We start from the raw sequence: 15,590 nt of genomic DNA, 5'->3' as shown, positions 1-15,590 counted from the left end.
GCCAGGCTCAAGCATAGACTGTGTCCTGGTGCAGCGAGGAGTGATCAGGGATGGAAGACTCAAGGGTGGTGAACGGCCAGCTGCGAGAGCAGCTCAGAATAGGGGAGAGGTCACAGTGGTAGATGCTGCACCAGAATCCAGACTAGGAGGCGTGGGATGGGGCCAGGGAGGGAGGAGGAACAGAGGGTTCCCCCAGGGCCCCTTTCCTCCTTTCTCCCCGTCGCGCTTCAGCCCTTCTTCCTCCCCTCTCACTGCCTCCTGTCATTTGATTTTCTCTCTCTTTTTTCCCACTCATCCCTCTCCATCCATCTTCCTTTTTTCTCTTTCCCTCTTCTTCACTTCCCCTTTCCATGGGCCATTTTCCTTCCCTCCACTGTCTCTCCTTTCCCCTCCCCCTTTCCACGGCTACAGTCTGACATACCTTTCCATCATGGAAGACAAGGGTGATGGGGTCCTTACTTGATGGGGTCCTTACTTGGTCCTTACTTGAAGCATGGCTCCCCCAATAACTGTATGATCCTAGCAGGCTGACCTCAGCTTATCCGGCTGGGGACACAGAACTAACAGCTGCTCCCTTTTTGGGGTGTTGACCCCTAGTCAGGCACTCAAGCAGCGTGTTTATGGACATTAATGGAATTCACCCTCACAATCATTCGTGAAGGGACTGATCTTATCACCTCCATTTAACCAGAGGGAACTGAGACCTACAAATGTTAGGCAACTAGCTTGACGTCACAGGAAAGAAGACAGCAGGGACCTGGGCCTAAGGGCCCCACTTCTTCATCAGCAGGCATCATCCACAAGGAGGTGGCAGGGTGTCTGGAACAGTCTGGCTTCAGGGCACTTGATATGCTTCCAGAAAAGGCTCTTCCTCTCACTTCCATAGTTAATATACCTTCATCACATCTGATAGAAAATATATCTATCTTAAAAACTAAAACATATAAAAAGTTCACCAAATAGTATTCATTTGCTTAAAGTGATGCTGTTTATTGTGGGGAGCTAGTGGAGGAAATCATTAGGTACTTGCTTTCACGCTTTCATTGGGCCAAAGCTGTTTCTCCTGGCACAAATATACGCTGAGGTTACAGCTGGACTGACACCACGCTACTATCACTTATATTTTCAAAACCACACCAGCATACACACACACACAAAATGCCTTGCAACACATGTACTTTGTATGAAGAAATTTGGAACATTTTAAAGAACACTTTTCCTTAAAGTGAAAAAATGCTTTTCATGATTAATAAAATAACTTTAAAATTTAGGCTCTACATAAATGCATGAAGAACAAATTGAAAATCACCACTCAGTAAGTGCTGATGTTTATATCAGCTTACCTTTTTTTGAGATCTCTTTTCAGAATATACATAATTTTTCCTTTTTTGAAAAAAAAAATGACATCCTACTCTACACTATAAGTACCCTGCATTTCCTAAATGATACTATATCCTGAACATTCTTCTATCAATATATGAACATACATATCCCAATTTCTAATGCCTGCATAATATTCCATTAAATGGACATACTGTCATTGTTGGGCAGCTCCTGACTGATGGATATTTGCACTGAAATACTAGTTATAATTAGGGTTTGGTTCAACTTTTTGGTCTCTTATTTTCCCTTTGTTCTATGAAATAACACAGGTAGTATTAAAAAGTCAGTGGGGCAAATTGCAAGCTACTTCCAAAACTGAAGTTTAGATGAGACTCTGCCCACGAAACCTAAAGAATCAAGAAGGGATGAAGTCAGCATATCTGTCAGAACAACCCAAGGTCCTGCCAACGCTTACAAGTGAAACATGGCAAACAGTCACCACACCTGTGATCACTGGCTCACTGTCAGCCTTTGGCTCTATGCTGTGAGCTCCATGGGAAGCTGTACCGTCCACAGCTCAATCCCCAGCACCTGATCAATACGAGTTTGCTGGTGAATCAGTCTCAAGTATAGAGGACTAAAACAAAGTCATTTCAAAATGCTGAATTTAATCAACTAAATTATATTCTGACAAAAGAAGGAATGTGCAACCAGAAAGGGAGATGGTACACACAGCGTGTCTAGGAAAAGCAGAGTACCGAGAGGCTAAATTGATCAGTGTTTCCAAGAACCTGGGGCAGCAGGAAGAACCCTATTGTGGAGAGGGATGCATTAAGCTCTCGGCTCAGTGACACCGACCACTAAGAAGATCCTGCTCACTCCTCCTGCCCTGAGCCCACACTCATCAAGCACATCATTTAGTTTCCAGTGTGGATGTGCACAAAAGGAGAAGACAGGAACCAGCAAACTCGAGGCCCAGGCTAACAGCCAGCTACTCTTATCATGAATCAATACTCTGAAATGACACCCCTGATGAGACTTGGACTTGGGTAACTCAGTCTTCTGAAATCTGAACGTCTCTGACTGTCCTAATAGGGCTGAATATTTAAACCATGATGCTGAAACATGGTGATCACAACATGGTACCTATTGTGAAAGCCAGGCTTCTATGTAGGTGGCCCCCACGCTCCTCACTCTCAGGAATTCATACCAGTGTAAACCCTTCCCTGAGTGTGGAGGAACCTGGGACTTGCTCTTAACCAACAGAACACAGCAGAGTGGCAATTACCTGGCCTCTGCCAGAGGGTGTAGTCACCTGGGACTATGACACGAAATTATATAGGGTGTGGTTCTCCTTACTGGGAAGAAAATAACTATGTCATAATCTAACATTTAAGTCTGTTAATAGATTTCTAAATGGTTTCTTTGCTTAGAAAAATCTCAAAAGGATACTGTAGGAAGAATAAGAATTTTAACACTTTTTTTTTCTAACGTTGGCTCTGTTGTGGCCAGTAGAAGCAAATCATGAAATAAATCTAGTTTGCTGCAAGAGACAAAAACACAAGAAATACCAATTAATCCCATTAGATTGGCAAGTGAAGTTTGAACAAGAACACATGGGACACACTAGGGACAACGGGAACACCAGGTGGGAATGTGGGTCAGTACCATGACTTTGGAAAGTAATCTTCAAGATCCAGGAAAGCTGAAGATACACAAGCCTCATGGCCCAACAATTTCACTGCCAAGAACTGCCCCAAAAGCTTCTCACACATCCACAGGAGACCTTTAGAAGAATACTTAAGGCAGCACTGTCTTCTAAGAGCAAAAAAGTGGGCAGAGAGGGGAACTGAACACCCATCATTAGGCAAATGGATGGATAAACTGTGACAGTCATGAAATGAAAGAAGTAGTAGTTGTGGGAAAATTGGATTACAATGACGAGTCCAAAATGAATGAATCTCACAAACATATTAAGTAAAAAAGCAAGCTGAAGAAGGATATGGACATGATGATGACATTTTAAAGGTTGACATTTATGACACCATAAAGGTTTAAAATGTGCTAATTAACCTGCCAAATCTATAATATCTAAAGATGAACAAGGAAATGACCAACACCAAATCAGGGTCATATTCATCTCTCAGTGGGAGACAGAGGACTACAGGAGGCTTCAACTCAATGTATAACACTTCAGTTTTTCAATTTAGTTGTCATTATATCACTGAAAAAGAAAGTAGTAGTTCCTCCTGTCCCCACCTTAAAAAAACACAAATCTGTAAAGATCATGAGCTTGAAGGGGGTCAAACTGTTAGTCCTTCAAGGACATGCACAGAACTCAAACTTGCCCTGTACATTCTGGGGAGCACCAGATTAGAATTACAAGGCAACAGTAACTAATCTCCATCAAATTTCTACCCTTCATGCCTTTTTCCATACTTAATATGTGATCTTATCTAGACGTTAACATCTCTATAAACACCTATTGGTTAAATGTCCACCAATAAAAGAGTAGTAAATTAAAATTAACTGTGGTGTTGGAGAAGACTCTTGAGAGTCCCTTGAACTGCAAGGAGAGCCAACCAGTCAATCCTAAAGGAAATCAGTCCTGAATATTCATTGGAAGGACTGATGCTGAAGCTGAAGCTCCAACACTTTGGCCACCTGATGTGAAGAACTGACTCACTGAAAAAGACCCTGATGCTGGGAAAGATTGAAGGCAGGAGAAGGGGATGACAGAGAATGAGATAGTTGGATGGCATCACCAACTCGATGGACATGAGTTTGAGCAAGCTCTGGGAGTTGGTGATGGACAGGGAAGCCTGGCATGCTTCAGTCCATGGGGTTGCAAAGAGTCGGACACGACTGAGCAACTGAACTGAAATGAAAATTAAAATATGGCACACCCACTCAAAAGGATATCTATAGCTATTTAAAATAATGGTTACAAAGAGTATGAAGTAACATGGAAAAGATTTACTGTCTATCATGTTAGGGATTTTTTTTTTTAAGAACAAGATTTGAAAATGGATTTTCAATACTATATAAAACCATAACCAGGGCCTGGAAACAGAGCTTTACTCCATGGCACCATAATTTAGGTGGTGCAAACATTTTATTTAGAGGACCCATCAATTTTTAAGTTCTACCTCTGCCACCTCCCTCTCCTCTACCTCTCCAAGGTGGGGTACTTGCCCAACCTGGGGCCAGCAGAGATGGATGAGTCATCAAGGACAAGACACCTACTGCCCTTCCGGGTGTACAGGCCACCCTCACCTGCCTCCATCCCTCTCTCATCAGACTCCCCTGGGCCCCTCTCTGCATGCTTGCATGCTCTTGCCACTTGGGGCTGCTTTCCCAACCCACCCCACTCTGTGCCAAATTACTAATATTGTTCTGTGGTGTGAAGAGCCCATATCTGAGCAAATGATGTGTTTTCAGTAAAAGGAAGAGGAAGAGGGCTGTGCAACTGAGGCCAGAGATGATGACTTTCAAAGTCAAAGTATCCAGATTGATAAGAAAGTCAAAGAGCTTTCCATAAATTAAGACAGAGTGCAGACTCGGGGAATGTCTCTGAATTATGTGCACAAATAGGCATCCCCTGTCTCCTACTTAGAGACAGGCAGTTTCTCTCTCCCAACACCAGGTCAGACTTTTGGAGAAGAAATGAGTATCTTTTTTAAAATATACTGGGTTGGCATACTTTGGGAGGTAGATGCATTATGGTTATGAGGTGGATCTGGGGGAAATCTGGGTAAGTCACAAAGGATGGAATGTTATAAGGCTTTGCATGTGTGCATGCTAAGTCACTTCAGTAGTGTCTGACTCTTTGCAGCCCTATGGACTATAGCTCACCAGGCTCCTCTGTCCAAGGGTTCTCCAGGCAAGAATACTGGAGTGGGTTGCCATACCCTTCTCCAGGGGATCTTCCCAACCAGGTATTGAACCTGTGTTTCCAGCACCTCCTGCACTGGCTGATGGATTTTTACCACTAGTGCCACCTGGGAAGCCCGTCATAAAGCCTTACACAGCCTCTAGGATGTTGCTGCTAAGTCGCTTCAGTCGTGTCCGACTCTGGGCGACCCCACAGACGGCAGCCCACCAGGCTCCCCTGTCCCTGGGATTCTCCAGGCAAGAACACTGGAGTGGGTTGCCATTTCCTTCTCCAATGCATGAAAGTGAAAAGTGAAGGTGAAGGCGCTCAGTCGTGTCCGACTCTTAGTGACCCCATAGACGGCAGCCCACCAGGCTCCTCCATCCATGGGATTTTCCGGACAAGAGTACTGGAGTAGGGTGCCATTGCCTTCTCCCTCTAGGATGCTAGGCATCCTCATACCAAAACGTCCCTCTTTGGACACACTGCTGCTGCTGCTAAGTCGCTTCAGTCGTGTCCGACTCTGTGCGACCCCATAGATGGCAGCCCACCAGGCTCCTCCATCCCTGGGATTTTCCAGGCAAGAACACTGGAGTGGGTTAGGTCAATGGCAAATGAAGCTTACCTGACACAGCCTAATATTTTTTTCAACAGCACATTACACCAGCAACCCAGAAATCCCTCAGCCATTCTGGAGACCGTGGCTGGGGTTCAAGTTAGAAGTCCTACTACAATAATTTTTTTTAATAGTGCAAAGAAATAAATCAATATATAAATAATGGCACTGGATACATTTCTATTCTACTTTTCCTTCTTTTCAAAATACTTCAATGAGTGTACTATTTTCAAGACAAAACTTTAAGTAAAAATTTATTGCATAAAAGAATGAACCAGTGAGAAGACACCCAAACAAAAACTGCAGAAATCGCCCATTTCTAGCTATCAAAACCAAGGAAACACAACTGATCTTGGATTTAAAAGACAAAATGGTTCAGTTAAAGTAAGTTTACTGTTCAATTTTTACTGTGGTTTAAAACATGTAATAACATTTACCTTAAACATTTGTAAGTTTACAACACAGTGTTAACTACTCACACAGTGCTGTACAACAGATCTCTAGAACTTTTTCATCTTCTAAAACTGAAATTCTGTATCAGCTGAACAACTCCCAGTTTGCTAATTTGTACCTGTTTCCTGTGGGCCAACGCAGCAGACTTAAAAAAGACGTGGCTCAATTCCTGGGGTGGGAAGATTCCCTGGAGAAGGAAATGGCAATCCATTCCAGTATTCTTGCCTAGAGAATCCCAGGAGAGGAGCCTGGCAGGCTACAGTCCATGGGGTCGCAAAGAGTTGGACACAACTGAAGTGACCTAGTACACACCTGTGGGCACCAAATGAGACTTGCGCCCAGGACCCTCATTAAAGCCCTCATGGAGCCCCTGATCACCCTTATTTCAGGCTCTGGGCTGCCCAGTGAGAGACACCAGCACAGCATTCCAAATGCATTAGGCTCCAGGGAGAGTGTGAGATTTCCCTCCCACCCGACTCTGCCACAGGGTCCCAAGACAGATATTTTCAATTACTTTTGTGCAAATGGCCTTGATTCTACTTTGCAAGAATTCTTTCCTTTCCCCTCCACGCTACGGCATTCACCAGAATTCTGTTGAGACTGGAAAGGTGAAGCGTGGCTGTATTTCTGACCCCTGCAAAAACGAACTTCAAAACATTCAAAGTATTTACAGTGGCCTTCCGGTCAAGGCCGGGACCATTGCATAACTGATGGGATCTCGTAAATCTGCAGCACACATGTGACTCTGGCAGGTCCAGAGGGATTCATGAGTGGAAACTGAAATCACTAGGACCCCTGGAACCCAAGGAATGGCCACAATGCTGCTCTAATCCACTCTGCACAGCTTAAAATGATGCTAACAATTTTAGGAGAACCCCTGCAAAAACAGATTGGTTTCTGTTCCCATCTATTAATAACAGCTATTTTGAAATGCTATTTAAATCTTCTATTGTTATTTGAACTTCTCCTGGATTCTGTTTCCCCAGCTGAGCTGCTGGGGGGCAGCAAAGACTACATAGCCCGTGAGTCTGTAACCCCCGGAAGCTCAGTACAGTGTCCCTACACAGATGCTGATAAACATTTCTTCATTTGCTAGTCCTTCCTTCGTAAGGCCCATCGTTCTAATTAGTTGGTGGCCCTGCCCAAGTGACATATCAATTGCTGTCTCAAGGTCCCTTCCAGCTGTGAGCTCAGCAGGCTGCTTCAGGGTCCCCTGCACTGAGACAGGCTCTCACCCGTGCCCACACCCACACCACAAGTGTGTTCGTATTACCTTTCGGATGTTTTAGTATGATCAACAGCTATATTTGGCAACTTTTCTTTCTAGCATTAGAGAAGGCATTAGAGAATACACATTACCGAGTGTTAAAAAGGGAATCTGCCAAATGCACCAGCTAGAACAGAAAAAGTATTATTAAAAACCAGCGTAAACGCTCTCCCTCCTAAACCACCTCCACCTCCGATGCATCCAGGATGGAACAGAAGAAGGGAAGGCATCATGACTCTATACTCACACAGACACAACGCTAGTCGTGACTCTGGGGTTGTACCCAACACGAATCTCTGGCTGAAAAGCTAAGGATTGGGGATGGGAAGAAAGATCCAGCCTCCGGTCTCTGCCTTTTTCCTCACACACAGCGGGAAGGGGCTGGACTTCTCTGCTGAATACAGGGGTCTGTGAGAGACTCTTTTATTTGGAGGAATGACTTGAGTTCAGCACATTAATATTATAACTATTTTAGAGCATGGGAGACCTCCTGAGCTCTTCTAGAGATAATTAAAACCGGGGGGGGGGGGGAAGAAATCTGAAATAAACAAAAAACGAGCTGAAGGCACCAGAGGTTTCTGAATAACATCTTCCTGGTAAAACAATTTTAAGAATTTCATAGTGCAAAAGCAACCCTACTCATTCTCTCCCACATAAACACGCCTGTTATTCCAGCCCCACTCAGTCAAGCAGCAGAATCTCTTGCCTTCACTTCTGTAGCTACTCTATCCAAAGACGTCATCCACACAAAAGCGTTCTTAGGACAGAAAAAAGGCTGACCACAGCCAGCCAGTGAGGCACATCACGAGGAGGAATATTGTGGTTCCAGTAACCTCGACAACTCACCATCCTGCAATCAGATTGTTAAGCACAAATACCAATTTTGCCTTAACAGAGACTGAAAACTTCAGGTCTTTCGATGTTTATCAACCAGTATGTTCCTGGTAATTTTCTTGCTGTAGCAGAAAGATAATCAAATAAACCATTTTCAGGACTGTCCTGGCAGTCCAGTGGTTAAGACTCTATGCTTCCACTTCAAGGGCACAGGTTTGATTCCTGTTGGGGGAACTAAGATCCCACATACTGTGCAGCAAAGAAAAAACAAAATTTCATTATCACTGATAACTACATTTTCAAACACCAAGGACTTCTGACGCTTGGGGGTATGTGTGTGCTCAATCATGTCCGACTCTCTGTGACCCCACGACTGTAGCCTGCCAGGCTTCTCTGTCCATGGGATTTCCCAGGCAAGAATACTGGACTGAGTGGCCATTTCCTGCTCCACAGGATCTCCCTTACCCAGGGGAAGAACCCGGCTCTCCTGCATTGGCAGGTGGATTCTTTACCACTGTGCCACCTGGGAAGCCTGACCCTTGGAGGGGATGGGATCAAAAAAAAAAAAAATCCACCAAAGTACAAAGCCATTGTTTTATCCTTTTTCACCTGTTTCTATGTTAAAAACCCACGGAATGTCAAATGGTATCCAAGAAGTCAAAAAATAAAATCATCAAACTAGGAAGAGGGAAGAACACAGATTTATTAAGAGAGAGAACAGGCAGAAAGAGTGAAATAAGGAAGAGGAGCCAGGGAAGGGAGCGTGGAGGGAGAAAGGCAGTGCTCACGGGAGCAAGGGAGAAGGCCAGACAATGGGGAGGAGAGAACAGGTGGTTCCAGGGCTCGAGGGAGGATGTGAGCCTGAACTGCTCCTCACACATTCAGCTGCTCACTTTGGGTGTGAAGAAATAGACGGGCCATTTTTAATATGCTGGTAGGTTTCTCTACTCTTTTTCAAGCCAGTCTGCCCTCTCTTTGTCTTGACACGTAGATGCAAAGTTAAGATGTCATCGGGAGAGAATCATTTACTCCACTTACAACATGGAAATACCTTTCTGAATTACGCATCATTTTGCTAGGAGGCCTTACTTTGAGCTCACACCCACCTGACTCCTGGAGTAAAGCACAGGTTTCACACCCACCACCATGTACCACATGGCAGATAACTCTAAGGTCAGCCTGCGCCTTTGCTTAATGATTTTAATCAAGTCAGTTAGTCCAGTCAACAAATACTCATTGAGCCTCTGCAGTGCTGAATAAGACACAGCCCCCGCACTCAAGAGCTTCGCTTCAACAGGGAACTAGAACAGACAAGCCACCGTGCAGGAATAAAGAGGCTCGTACTAGCTGAGGGGTGGGGCTGCCTCCAGACAAGAGGCAGGATGGGTTTGAACTGGGCCAGCCAGAAATGCATTTGAGAATCAGGCATGTGAGTGGGATATTCAAAGGGGTGGATCAAGTAAAGGCAGGACAGGTTGAGAAAAGGTGGAGGGAGGACAGAGCAGAGGAAGTACTGACTGGTGAAAACTGACATGTACAGGGGCTCCTGGTGGTAAGCCATGAGGAACAGTCACCAGGACCACGTACAGAGGCCTGGATTCCACAACAGGACAGAAAGAAGGAATGGAGGAAGGGACACCCTAAGGGAGATGGTGCAGGGAGCGCTGCACCACTCAGCAACCGGCTGCATGGAGGGGTGTGAAGAGTAAAGTCAGAATAACCCAAGAGAGAAAAAGCAGGTCACAGAGAGCGTGACGACAGCACGGAAATCATGTCAGTGCACCAAGAGGGAGACAGGATCTCCCTTTAGGAGGCTTCCCTGATGATGGATAACCTGGATCTACTGCAAGAGAACTGCAAACCCAAGTTAAAGGGTATTCTACAAAACCACCAGCCTTGCCCTTCCTAAGTGCCGAGATCACAAAAGACAAGGGAATGACTGAGGAACTGTCCAGAATAAAAGCAGTGAACAAGGCAACTAGAACAGCACAAGGTCCTGGAATGGATCCTGGACAAGTAGGAGGCGTGTGTGTGTGTGTGTGTGTGTGTGTGTGATTTTTCCCCTTCTTTTGCTCTAAAACATGTTATTAGGACTTCTGGTGACACTTTCAAAAGGTCTATAGAATAGATAATAGTATCAACAGAATCAATGTTAATGTACTGATTCTGCTGCTTGTTATGTCAGAAAATGTCTCTCTTTTAAGGAACTATACACTGACATACTGGAGAGGGAGGTAAAGCAGCATCATGTCTATAACTTACTCTGAAGCTTCAGGAAAAATGACAAATATATATGTGCGAGTCTGTGCATGATGTGTGCGTCTATGTGTGTAGAGAGAGAGTGAATGCGTGAGAAAGAAAAAGCAAGTGTGGTAAACAGTTACATTTATAGAATTTGGGTGAAAAGTATACAGGAATTATTTAAATCTTGCAACTTTTCTGTAAATCTGAATTATTTCAAAATAAAAAGTTAAAAAGGGGAAAAAGATTAAGGAAGCTAGGAGGAAGAGCTCTTTAGAGACAAAATAGCTGGGTTTCTGGGTATGATATTCTGAATGGGGCTTCCCTGGCGGATCAGTGGTAAAGAATCCACCTGCCAACGCAGGAGACACGAGTTCAATCCCTGATCTGGGAAGATTCCACATGCCGCAGGCAATTAAGACTGCGCACCACAACTGCTGAGCCCATGCTCTAGAGTCTGAAAGCCGCGACTACTGAAGTCTGCACGCCCTAGAGCCTGTTGCTCCACAACAAGAGAAGCCACCCAATGAGAAGCCCATGCACGGCAGCGAGAGAGTAGCCCTCGATCTCCGCAACCTGGGAAAGGATCATGCAGCAGTGAAGAACCAGCACAGCTAAAAATAAATAAATAAAATTCTTTTTTAAAAAAATTCTGAATGAAATTCAGAAGGCAGGGCTGGAAATGGAAGTCTGAAGGCATCTGGGGGAGCTGAGCAAAATCTGGCTAAAAGTGGAGCTCGAAGGCTGGGACTGAGTAAGGAGGAACCAAAGAAATTAGAGAAAGGGAATAACAAATGGAGCAAGTTCCCAAAAGAGGCAAGAAGGAACGGGGAAAGCCCAGAGGATACCGCATGCAGAGCGCACAAGTTAATCTTGGGTAAGGGACTGACAGACATTTTCTTCCTCAGATGAAAAAAATAAAGAAGGTCAAAGAAGAATTAAGAAAGAATGCTTAAGGACTTTCCCGGTGGTCCAGCGGCTAAGACTTCAAGTTCCCAGTGCAGGGGGCTCAGCTCAGGGAACTAAATCCCACATGCCTCAATTAAAAGATCCCACATGCTTCACTAAGACCTGATGCAGCCAAATAAATAACTAATATATATATATATCAAAAAAAAGAATGCTTGGGGTAGTGAAGAGGGTACAGTGGAAACTTACATTAAAGCAGAGGGCAGTTAGCTCCAGTGTAAACATCCTTAATTTCATCAATGAAAAAAAAAAAGGAAGGAAACTGACTGGATGTTTAAGGAATGGAAAAGTCTGGCATCACCTCTAAAGAAATGCAGCTGGGATTTCATAAAAGATGGATTTCTTTTTTAACAGAAAAGTAAGACCTAGGTGAAATTAGAGCTAGCATAAATCTGCAGTGGGACCAGTGCAAAGGTCTTTGTGATAACTTGGCAGATAACATGGCAGACTGGGAGAAGAAAAAGCAGATGTTGAGGGTGGTTTTGAACTGACAACTGGAATATGAGAAGCCCAACATGTTAAGACAAAGGATTTGGGATTCCAGACAAAACCAAAATGGTTGGGAAGTATATTCTCCAAACAGAGAAACGGAGCCATAGAAAGATTAGCACAGCAGGTGACTAAGAGACCAGAGTCCTCAGTGATGGTTAGTCTGGTGTAGTAGGTGGGAAAAATCCACCAGGAAAACTGACATCCAAGTTCCAGATCTTGAAGGTGGAAAAAATTCCCATGACTACACAAATCCAAGAAGTGAGCCATTAATGTGGAAACTAAGGCCACAGGCGTTGATAGGAATGACCTTCAAGAACTCGGTGAATTAATAGAACCTCAACATAAACACCAAAATCACCGGCGAGAGACAAGGTAGAAAGAGAACCAAGTTAATTAATCATGTTTGTTTGTTAATTTTTTTTGTAGCATCAAGTGAAATGATTCTGTCAACTTAGAAAAAATGTACAATGTGAGAGTTTCGAGTTAAGTTTTATTTGGCACAGAAAGAGGACTGCAGGCGGGGGGGGGGGGGGGGGGCAGCACCTCAGATAGCTTTGAGAAACTATTCCAAAGAGGTAGTGGGAGAAGGTCAATATATATGACTGGTGAAGCTTCCCTGGTGGTTCAGAAGGTAAAGCATCTGCCTGCGATGCAGGAGACCTGAGTTCGACCCCTAGGTCGGGAAGATCACCTGGAGAAGGAAATGGCAACCCACTTCAGTATTCTTGCTTGAAGAATTCCCATGAACAGAGGAGCTTTGCAGGCTACAGTCCATGGGGTCAGAAAGAGTTGGACCCGACTGAGCAACTGGCACATCAGTTCACTTTTTGGTAAAGGAAGAGTTCACATAAACAAGAACTTATCTTTGCCATGGTTTTTTGCTAGTCACAAGGAACTGATGTCACCACGAAGGGATTAAGTGCTTTTCTAGATATGAGGAGATGCAAGGATTGGGTTCATAAAATCAGTTCCTGAAAATATCTAACTATCCGAAGACCTGTTCTGCCAGTTTTCCCAAAGCACAGACTGCCTCATTCCTGTTCTCCACCCCCCTACCCCCACCAGCTCCCTTTAGGACATGTCGAAGGTCACACAGTTGCAGTAACACTGGTTTCAATTCCCACAGAGGCAGATGGCAAATGCCCTTGGCAAGCACCAATTTGTAGTTAATTCCCAAACTCGGGCGTATATCAGAATCACCTGAGGAGTTTTCTTTTCCCCTTCCCATCTCTCCTCCCCTTCCTCTTCCTTCTTTTAAGGTTTGTTTTAAAATTAAAATGTTTAGGTCCTCCCAATGCGGTATGTTTGGGAGAGTCAAAGCGCCATGTTTTTCAAAATGCTCCAGGTGATTCTGAAGAGCCACTAGGTTGGGCAAGCACTGACTCAGACAAGAAGAAGGAGGGTATGGAGCACAAGCAGATGGCAAGAACTGTAGAGAGAAGACTGTTAGGGATGGGTTAATGGTTTGGAGGCGGCACTGGGAAGCAAGAGAAAACCCAGCCCTGCACCAGTGAGATGAGAGAGGGATGTTCTGAGGGAAGTTGTTCACTCAGCCTCTGGGGCTAGGGAAGGGACAGGAGATGGACTCAGCTGCAGCAAAATGACCACAAAGGCATGTGGCTGCAGGAGGTACAAAAACAAGAGACTGAAAGGCAGGCTGGAGACACACAGGCTAGCAGCCTACAGGACAGGAGGCTGAATAGTTGGTTACTAAGGGATCCAAGGGTAATGAGGTGTGATTCATTAAAGGATTCCAGGGCTTAGTGGCGGGATTCTTGGGCAGTAATGATTTGGTATCTGAACGCTATCAGATTTCTAATATGTAAACCATTTAAGATCACTAAACCTTCGGGTAAACAAGCTTGCAGAAGCTTATTCATTAACACTGGAAAATCTGTCTTCCCAAACCACATTTTTATGCAGATGAAATCACACTGGAAGGAATATCAAGGTTTGCTTTGGAGCAGAAAGCCGGACAGGGCATTGCCTCCCTTCCCTCTCCCAGGAAGAGAGAAATTCATGAACTGAGAATATAGAAACGGGGCCCCAGCCAACGTCAAGGACAGAAGAGGTGATACAACTGACTGAGTCTCAGAAGCACTACTACCCACCCACCCCCCAACATACCCCAGTGGGCAAATGCTAGGGAGCTTTCTCAGTAAAAGCTTAGTTACCTTCACAAACCCAACTCATCTAAAGAACAGGCGGCAAACATTCACCCCTGCTTCTCAGAGAGCTGCACTTTTGCGGATTCAAATCATTCGAGCATTATTTCTGCTTACTCCTATGAAATAATTTCTGACACTGACACACACAGCCTTTAAGATGAGGGCGTGAGCGCAGCCACACAAGCACGCGCTCGCACACACACAACCTCGTGCATACTGAAGAAATGACTCACTTAATTTGCTGCTGCCTGCCACTATTGGGTTTTGATTCTACCTGTTCAAATACAAACTTTCCTATTAGATTAACTACAGGAAACAAGAACTTAGGAGCTTTAACCCTGATTTTCTTCACGACTTTAGAGCACCCAAGAGGCTACCTGGGCATCATGAGAAGCCACTCTCTAATCAAGCCACTGCTTTCTCTCCACAATCTTTCACAAAACGATAACATATCTTACCACTTTGAGAGCAAATTAATGGAAACTCCTGGTAGAATTAACATGGCTAAAGCTTCTATGTCCGGCACCTGCAGTACTTGGGGGACCCTTCTCAGCTCACAGTACCATGGCAGCACCCAGGAACTGCAAAGAACCCGAGCCCCTCCTTTTAAAGATGAGAGAAGGGTGGGGAGGGGGCAGAGAGATGAATCCACCGAAGGTCACTCAGCTCTGAGTAGCGGGACAGCTGACTGGGAACACTGCCCCCGGGAATGTGTGCTCCACCCCAGCTCCCCCAAACAGTCCCTCGGGGCTTCTGCTGGTGTGCCAGCATGCAACCTCCCCCGGCCCCCGCAAAAATGCAATGCCAGTCGCGCTCGGTGCCCAACTTCATCCCTTCGCGTCAGCATGCAGTTAACCCTCTCGCCGGCAGCAAGTCACATGGGCCACACTCAGCTCTCTCTCCCCCAAGCCTGGCCCACCTCACCCCGGGGGCCGTCCCAAGGTCACCAGCGGGCCCCGGGCGCTCCCGCCACGGGGGACGGGAGAAGCCCGGGCGGGGGTCCGGGACGCCGCACTCACCGGCGCGGGGGGCGGGCGCGCCGCGGCTGCCCATGTCCTCGCCGGCGCGGCTGGGTGCGGCGGCCGCTAGCGCGGGCTGTGCGGGGCGCCCGGCTGCGGGCCCGCGCCGCGGGGAGCGCCGTCCAATCAGCGCGCGCCTGCCGCCTGGCCCGGCGCGCGGCCCGGCCGGGTTCGCGGCTCCCGGGGGGCGCGAGCCGCCGCGCGCCGCCCGAGCGGCTTCCGGGCGCGTTGCCTGGACGCGGTTGCCGTGGCAGCCCGAGCTGGAGGCTTTCCCCGCGCCCGCGCCCGGCCCCGCGGCGCCGCCCCTCCTCCCTCCGCGTTCCCACACCCAAAA

At 46.0% G+C, this 15,590-nt stretch overlaps 1 protein-coding gene across 4 annotated transcripts in view; it reads right to left on the bottom strand.

Annotated features, from left to right (window-relative positions):
• FAM81A (family with sequence similarity 81 member A) overlaps nucleotides 1-15,366 on the bottom strand; it is a 79,641-nt gene extending 64,275 nt beyond the window's left edge. For 2 of the 4 annotated variants that reach the window (XM_018054284.1, XM_018054285.1), the window contains exon 1: nucleotides 15,257-15,349. The gene's annotated coding sequence lies outside the window, so the exon portion shown is untranslated. Of the gene's footprint in view, nucleotides 1-15,256 lie in introns of all 4 variants that reach the window. The other 2 variants (XM_018054287.1, XM_018054286.1) reach the window with 2 other exon arrangements.

Source organism: Capra hircus, chromosome 10 (assembly GCF_001704415.2).
Source record: "Capra hircus breed San Clemente chromosome 10, ASM170441v1, whole genome shotgun sequence".
In the NCBI taxonomy this organism is placed as follows: Eukaryota; Metazoa; Chordata; class Mammalia; order Artiodactyla; family Bovidae; genus Capra; species Capra hircus.
Note: the sequence above shows the minus strand (reverse complement) of the source record. Positions and strands in the feature narration are given on the sequence as shown.